Consider the following 8564-nt stretch of genomic DNA (forward strand, 5'->3'; position numbering starts at 1 on the left):
CATTGGTCTCTATTTATCTATTCTTGTCTTATTATAAAAGAGGGATTATTTGTCCTTATTTGCTTGACTTATTTCACTTAGCATTATGCCCTCCAGGTCCGTCCAGGTTATAATATGTTTCACAGCTGATTGTTCTTTGTGGTTACATAGTATTCTGTAGTATATATGTACCACAGTTAGTTTATCCATTCATTCATTGATGGACACTTCGGTTGTTTCCATTTATTTCCTATTGTGAATAAAGCAGCAATGAACATAGGCGTGTGCATGTCTCTTCCTGTCATTATTTTTAAGTCTCTAGGGTTTATACCAGCAACAATTGTGAGGATGGTGCAGGACTAGGCAGTGTTTCCTTCTGTTGTACATGGGGTTGCTATGAGTTGGAATCGACTTGACAGCATCTAACAACAATAACAACAGTATATACGTAGGAGTAGGATTGCTGGATCGTCAAAAAACAAAACCTATTGCCATCAAGTTGATTCCAACTCATAGTGACTATATAGGACAGGGTAGAACTGCCCCATAGGGTTTCCAAGGAGTGGCTGGTGGATTTGAACTGCTGACGTTTGGGTTAGCAGCTGATTTCTTAACCACTCTACCGCCAGGGCTCCATCATAAGGTAGTTCCTTTTCCAGTTTTTTGAGAAAGCACCATACTGTTTTCCACAGAGATTGTACCATTTTAGAGTCCTACCAGCAATGGATAAGGGATCCAATCTCCCCATATCCTCACTTACATTTGTTATCTTTTTTTTTTTTAAATCAGTGCCATTTTAGCCAGTGTAAGATAGTCTCTCATTGTAGTTTTGATTTGCATCTCTCGAATGCCTAGTGATCATGGACATCCTTTCATACATTTGGTGGCTGCTTGAATGTCCTCTTCTGTTCATGTCCTTTGCCCATTTTGTGATTGGGTTGTTTGTATTTTTGTTGTTGTTGACTTTTTCTATAGACTTCAGTGATCAGACCCCTGTGGGATAAATCGTTTGAAGGATTTTTTTCCCAGTCTGTAGGTTGTCTATGAGTCAAAATCAACTCAACGGCACTGTTTTTTTTTTTTTTTTTTCGGTTGGTAGGTTGTCTGTTTACTCTTTTTAATAAAGTCTTTTGATGAGTATAAGTTTTTAATTTTTATGAGGTCCCATTTATCTGTTTTGTCTTCTTCTATTTGTGCACATGTTGTGATGTCTGTTATACTATTTTTACAAAAGATTAGGTCCCATAGTTCTTTTCCTTTGTTGCCTTCCAGGAATTTTATGGTTTTAGATTTAGTGTTTAGGTCTTTGATCCATTTTGAGTTAGTTTTGTGTATGGTGTGAGATATAGGTCCTGCTTCATTCTTTATGCACGTGGATATACAGTTTTGCCAGCACCATTTTTAAATAGACTGTTTCTGCTCCACTGAATTGCCTTTGACCTCTCATCAAAAATCAATTGTCCATAGACGGCTGAGTTTAATTCTGTGTTCTAAATTCTACTCCACTGGCCTATGTGTCTATCATTGAACCAATACCAGGCTGTTTTGATTATAGTGGCTGTATAGTATAGATTATAGTGGCTGTATAGTATAGATTATAGTGGCTGTATAGTATAGATTATAGTGGCTGTTTTGGGGCGTGTGAGACCTCTCGTTTTGATCTTTTTCTTCAACATCACTTCAGCTATTCAGGGTTTCTTTCCATTTCAGTAAATAACGTTGTTGGGATTTGTATTGAGACTGCATTGAATCTGAAGATTGCTTTAGGCAGAACTGACATTTTCACTATATTAGTTCTTCCAATCCATGAGCACAGGATGTCTCCCATTTTTGTAGATCTCTTTTGTAGTTTTCATCATATAAGACTTTTATATCCTCTGGTTAGGTTAATTCCTATGTATTTTATCAATTTGGGAGCTATTGTAAGTGATATTGTTTTCTTCTTTCAGAGTAGCCTTTGTTAATACAGAGGAGACCAACTGATTTTTGTGTGTTGATCTTGTACCCTGCAGTGTTGCTGAATTCTCCTATTAGTTCTAGCAGTTTTCTTGTGGAATCTTTAGGGTCTTCTGTGTATAGGATCATGCCATCTTCAAATAGAGATAGTTTTACTTCTTCCTTTCTGATTCTGATAACATTTATTTCTCTTATCTTATTGCTTTGGCTAGGACTTCCAGTACAATGCTAATAAGAGTGGTGATAATAGGCATCCTTGTCTCATCCTGTTCTCAAAGGGAAGGCTCTCAGCCAGTCTCTGTTGAGTGTAATGTTGGCTGTTGGTTTTGCATATATGCCCTTAATTATGTTGAGATATTTCCCTTCTATTCCTATTTTGCTGAGAGTTATTATCAGGAAAGTATGTAATTTTATTGAATGCCTTTTCTGCATAAGTTGATATGATCATATGGTTCTTTTCTTTTGTTTTATTTATGTGATAGATTACATTGGTTCATTTTCTAATGTTGAACTGCCCTTGTAATCCTGGTATGAATAAGGCTTGATCATGGTGTATGATATGTTGCTGAAGTCTGTTAGCTAGAATTTTGTTAAAATTTTTTGTATCTACATTCATAAGGGATATTGGTCTATAATTTTCTTTGTTATATCTCGTATCTTGTCCTGGTTTTCTCAGAAAGAGCTCTGTAGTGTTCCTTCCTCTTTGTTTTTGAAGAGACTGAATAGGACTGGTATCAACTCTTCTCTGAATGTTTCTTAGTATTCTGCAGTATAGCCATCTGGTCCTGGGCTTTTTTGTTGTTGCAGTTTTTTCTCTTCTTTTGTAATGGGTCTATTTAAATTTAAATTTTCTTTGTGTTAGTTTTGGTAGGTAGTGTGTTTCTAGGTATTTGTCCATTTTATCTAGGTTTTCAAATTTGTTGGAGTACAGTTTTTCATAGTGTTCAGTTATGATCTTCTTTATCTCTATTGGATCAGTTGTAATGTCACCAATTTCATTTCTTTATTTGGTTGTTTCTCTCTTTTTTTCTTTTGTCAGTCTAGCCAGTGGTTTGTCTATTTTATTGATCCTTTCAAAGAACCAACTTCTGATTTTTTTATTCTATTTTTTTTAATATTCAATTTCATTTATTTGTGCCCTGGTCTTTATTATTTCTTTTTTCTGGTAGCTTTTGGCTTCTTTTGCTTTTCCTTTTCTATTTGTCCAAGTTGTTGGTTTAAGTTAATGATTTTGGATCTTCTGTTTTAATGTAGGCATTTATTGCAATAAATATCCCTCTGAGTACTACTTTTGCTGTGTCCCAAATGTTTCGATATGTTGTTTTCATTTTTGTTTGATTCTAGGAATTTTTTTAACTTCTTTCGATTTCTTCTATGACCGCACAGTTTTTTTAGTAGTGTATTTTTTTTAGTAGTGTATTATTTCGTTTTTGGTATTTATTCTTTTCTTCCCTTATTTATCCTGTTGTTGATTTCTAGCTTCATACCATTATGGTCAGAGAAGATACTTTGTATGATTTCAATCTTTTTAAATTTGTTGAGCCTTGTTTTGTGTCCTACCATATGGTCTATTCTGGGAAATGATCCATGTGTGCTGAAGAAGAATGTGTACTATTCTGATGTTAGGTGGAATGTACTATATATATCCATTAGGTACAATTGACTTATGGTTTTATTTAAGTTCTCAGTGTCCTTAATGATCTTCACTGTCTAAAAATCAAAGTGGTGTGTTGCAGTTCCCTACTATTATTGTGAAGTTGTCTATTTCTCCTTTCTCATTAGTCAGTATTTTTTTTTTTTTAGTGTATTTCGGTGCATTGCTGTTAGGTGCATATATATTTATACTTGTTATGTCTTCTTTTTGGATTGACCCATTTATTACACAATGTCCTGCTTTATCTCTTGTAATAGATTTTGATTTAATGTTTATTTTATCTGATATCGGTATGGCCACTCCTGCTCTTTTTTTGTTTCTCCATCCTTTTATTTTCAGTTTGTTTGTGTCCCTTATGTCTAAGACATGTTTCTTGTAGACAGCAAAAGGATAGATCATGTTTTTTTAATCCATTCTGCCACTTTCTGCCTTTTGCAGGGGGCATTTAGAACATTTAAATTTAAGGTTATTGCTGGAAACTGTCTATCTCACTCATTTTGCTATCGTTTTTTGAATGTTTCATATCTTCTTTGTTTTTTAATTCTGATTTTCCTGTTTTTATTTATATTTGGGTGCTTTCTTGTGATGGGCCTTTTTGTTATCTTCTTCTGAATGTTTCTTCTTGGTGATTTCTTAGTGGTTACCACATACGTTACATTACACAACTTACAATTACAACATTTAACATATGAATAACAGTTAATATACAGCCTTAACATAATTTATTCCTGTTATACTCCTCCCCCTTTTCTGTTGATATGTCTCCGTTAATATCAATATAAAAATATCAATATACAACCTATATTTGATAAGTTTACTTTGTACTTACTCTTTAATGCTCTTGACTTTCCATTTGGAGTACTCCCTGAGTAATACTTGCAAAGCTGGTTGGGTGGTGGCAAATTCTCAGAGCTTCTGTTTGGGAATGTCTTGATTTCTCCCTCATTTTTGAATGACAACTTTGCTGGGTAAAGAATTCTTGGTTGACAGCTGTTTTGGTTCAGCATTTTATATATGGTATTCCATTGTCTTCTGGCCTCTTGTGTTTTCTGGGGAGAAATCCACACTGATTTTTCTGAAAGATCCTTGGTATGTTATATTGCATTTTTCTCTTGCTGCTTTCAGAATTCTCTCCTTGTCTTTGGTTTTCAAGAATTTTATTAGGATATGTAGCGGAATTGATCTTTTTGTGTCTCCTCTGATTAGAGGTTGATGTAACTTTCTGTATATGCAGGCTTGGTTCTTTGTTCAGGTCTGGGAAGTTCTCTCTGATTTACTCATGGAAAATTGTTTCTGTGAATTTATCATTGTCATGGTGCTTGGGGATTCCAATAATTCTAATGTTAGATTCTTAATTGAATTCCACATTTCCTTTTGGGTTTGTTTGCTTTCTTCGTTCTTTTCTCGTTTCTCTTGAGATTTGATAAGTTCAGTTATTTTGTCTTCGAGTTCATTTATTCCATCTTCTGTCTGTTTGACTCTATTGTTTCTCTTGCTTTTTTCTAATTCAGATGTTTTATTCTTCAGTCCTAGTAGTTCTTTTTTTTTTTTGTTTCGTTTTGATGTTTTCAATGTCTCTGTTAAGTCTCTCATTTTGTTCCTCCATTTGTTTCCAGATCCCTGCTATTTTGTTTTCTGCATGCTTTTTTTTTTAAAACTTTATTTCTGCAAAGCCATTCAAGAAGTATTAGGGGGAAAAAGTATAAAAGTTATTCTTGCATATTTGGGAACAGCAATCATTTAATTTGAGAAAATGAGGACTTAAAACAGTGCAATCAAAGGGAGTACCCTGCTACTTCTACTTTAAAACAACATTCCTTTTGTCCCTAACAGCTACAATATGATACAGTACGCAATAGCTCACTTGAAAGTGCTAGAACCAAGGGTAAACAATGTCATGCCACCCACTCACGTTTCCTACTATACAATGCCTTTTTGACACTCGATAAGGCAAGCATTCATGGAGCATTCCATTCAACAGAAAAATCTCTTGGACTTTGGGTTTAAGATCTTTGCCCCTCCAGTTCCAATGCTGTGACATTGCACTCTTCATCATTGTAAATGTTTTCAGCCATTTGCCATATTTGTATAATGTTATCCTCAGACACTGACCAAATAACCGAAGGCCCATTGAAGTTCCAACTAAAATCCTGTATCTTGGCAGTGTGTCCTCCATGAATAAACAGGAGTTCCAGAGGCCTGTCTTTTGCATCTTCTGCTGATTGTTCTCCAGTTTTACTTAAATCCCACACATTGAGGTGGTGAGTAGTACCACTTGAAGCAAGGATAGTTTCATTACGTGGGGACCAGTGGCCCTTGTCTCATCTTTATGTGACTCAAAGGTGTGGAGTTTTGATTTTAAATTACACGGATCCCAAAAAGCTACATTCTTATCTGCAGAGCCTATTGCTAGAATGAACTCACTGTAGGGATTAAATGACAGGCAGTTGACCTCGGCTGTGTGAGCATCCACCAAGTGGCTTGGCTTGGAGGTGGTGTTGGACCTGATGTCCTATATTCTAAGTTTCTGATCATCAGCAACAGATCCAAACAGTGACTTGTGTGGAGCAGATACTAGGCCACATCTTTCACAAGAGACTAATGACCAGTGGAGATTGCTTTTGCATCCAAAATTTTGCCTTCCTTTGAAGCTGCATTTATATCCTATAAACAGACAGTATGGTCATCAGATGCACTGAGGGGATGTCCACTCAAATCAGAATTCCAGGAAAGACCATAGCCTTCCTTTTGGTGACTCTGAAGTGAAGATCAGAATTACATTCTCCACTTGGGTCTTGGTGGTTTTACTTGGGTCTGGTTTATCAGCATGTTTTGTGTAGTTGAAAACCAGCACATCAGAAGATGGAGGTTATGTAGCAATAATGTAAGGATTCTGTGGCATGTAGGGGGCACAGTTTACTTCTCCTTTGTGGCTAATTTTAATTTCGTATTCCATTTTTCCTGTTGCAGAATCAAAGCTGCCAAATTCACCCTTCTCACTGTCACAGTGGGAAGCATCAAACTGTGCATCCTCATTCAGAATATGTACTAGAGCAACCATCAAATGATTCTGCTCATCAGACCTGTGGGTCCCCCCAGCTCCAGCCAATGAAGACCACCATCCTTTCCTTCCTGTTTAGTCATTCAGGAAGCCAATGAACCATAAGACTTGGCCACTGAAGAGCATGGGTCATAACCAGGTCATACAGAAACAATGTATTTGTCTTCCAGATTTTATATTCTTCATTGATGACACACTCCTCCACAGTATCTTCAAACATCTCTTTACTCACCATCCTACGCTGGGTCATTCACCCCTCTCTGCTGCCTCAGACTCCCCTCACTAGCCAAGAGCAGCCCGACCACAGATGCTCCTGCCTTTTCCAGGTGTGTCACACACTTCAAGCTCCTGTGGCTTGCTGCCTGGGTGCTCCGTAGATGCCATGTCCTTCCCTGCCTCCTCATGCTCGCAGGTACTGAAGTCTGAGGCGTTCTACTCTCTCCATGTTTTGTTTTCTTTATTTAGCACCATGAAAATAGAAAGTTATCAATTCCTTGTAATATTCTACCTTCCATAAGGAGAGAATTTCCCTTCTTCATGTTTTGCTTTTGATTGTTCCTTCTTATCTTGTAATTTTGTGTGTTTTACTATCTTTTGTTAAACTTGGGCCATTTTATTCTTTTTTTTTAACTTCAAATTTTTATTCTGTTTATTGTGGGGAAAAGTTTCTGCTTGGACACCCTGGTGGCACAGCAGTCAAATGGCCAGCTGCCAACAGAAAGGCTGGGGCTGCATCCACCAACTGCTCCATGGGAAAAGGATTGTGGCACGTCCTTTTCACAAAAATGGCCCTGGGAACTCCACGGGGCAGCTCCTGTCAGCCCCGTAGGTACTTTACGAGTCATAGTGACCCGGTGACAGCAGGCTTGGCATCTTCTCCTGAGAACCACTAGATAGCACTCTTAGGTTTTTTTCAGCACTGGTTTAGGAGTTCTGTCTGCTTGGTCTCTGGAATTCAATACTTCAATACCCATGTGCGGGAAGGAGGGTTTAGTTGTTTAAAGATGCTGACATAAGTGCTGGGGCTCGACTTTACTGTGGCAATGGTACATGGCTCTCTATTGTCTTTCTCTCATTGGCGTTCCTGCACAGGTATTCCCAAGGTGTCCCATTATGGACTGTTTCCTTTGTCCCTGTCAGTCTAAAGTATTCCCTTTGTCCTGTTGCCCTTGCAGTTCCTCTTGGTCTTACTGGCTATCTGTCTTAGACCTCAGCAAGATTCAACAGCACTCTCTCTCAGAGCCATGGTCTCCCTTCACCCTCTCCCAATTGCGTAGCCCATGAATTCCCATGGCAGATTTGCACCACCTTAAAAAAAAATCGAGCTAGAGTTTCCTCAGATTAGCTCCTTTTCTGTTTTCCCTGTTTAAGGTGTTACCCATTCCCTTCCCAAAATGACTGTGATGAGCGAGCTCTCCTTATGTTAGAGGGTAGGATCTCCTGGCTTCTGAGCTGACCCTGCTCCTCCTCTCCCCCACTTCTGGACTCACCCCAACTCTCCAGTACCTTAGCTGCTGTCCAGAGTTCTGAGATCTCAGTCATGCTTATTTGTATTCATTGTTCAGTAAGCTAGTTGCTGGGGGCATAAATGGGAGTATCCACTCACTTTGCCATCTTACTCCACCTCTGCTGCATTTGATTTTAGACATGTCAATGTCAAGGTTCATTTAAAGTAAATCATTTTGAGAAAAAAGTCACAAAATCAATGGGAAATGGAACATAGTGAACATTAATCTGTTAAGTAATTGAGCTTCTGTAAATTATTTTTTATACCGTCTTGTGAAATTCCTTCAAGTAAGAAAACTAATTCAAGTTGGCTGGAATATGACTACTGTCACAGGTATTAAAAACTGGCTTCAGGAATGTAAGTATCAGTAATGATAAATGGCAATTATTAGATGTAGGGAATTGTTG

At 37.5% G+C, this 8564-nt stretch overlaps 1 pseudogene; it reads right to left on the reverse strand.

Annotated features, from left to right (window-relative positions):
* Positions 1-5592: 5592 nt before the first annotated feature.
* On the reverse strand, positions 5593-6885 carry LOC126082611 (histone-binding protein RBBP7-like; annotated as a pseudogene).
* Between the last annotated feature and the right edge of the window lie 1679 nt (positions 6886-8564).

The sequence above is a fragment of the Elephas maximus genome, chromosome 9 (genome assembly GCF_024166365.1).
Source record: "Elephas maximus indicus isolate mEleMax1 chromosome 9, mEleMax1 primary haplotype, whole genome shotgun sequence".
NCBI lineage: Eukaryota > Metazoa > Chordata > Mammalia > Proboscidea > Elephantidae > Elephas > Elephas maximus.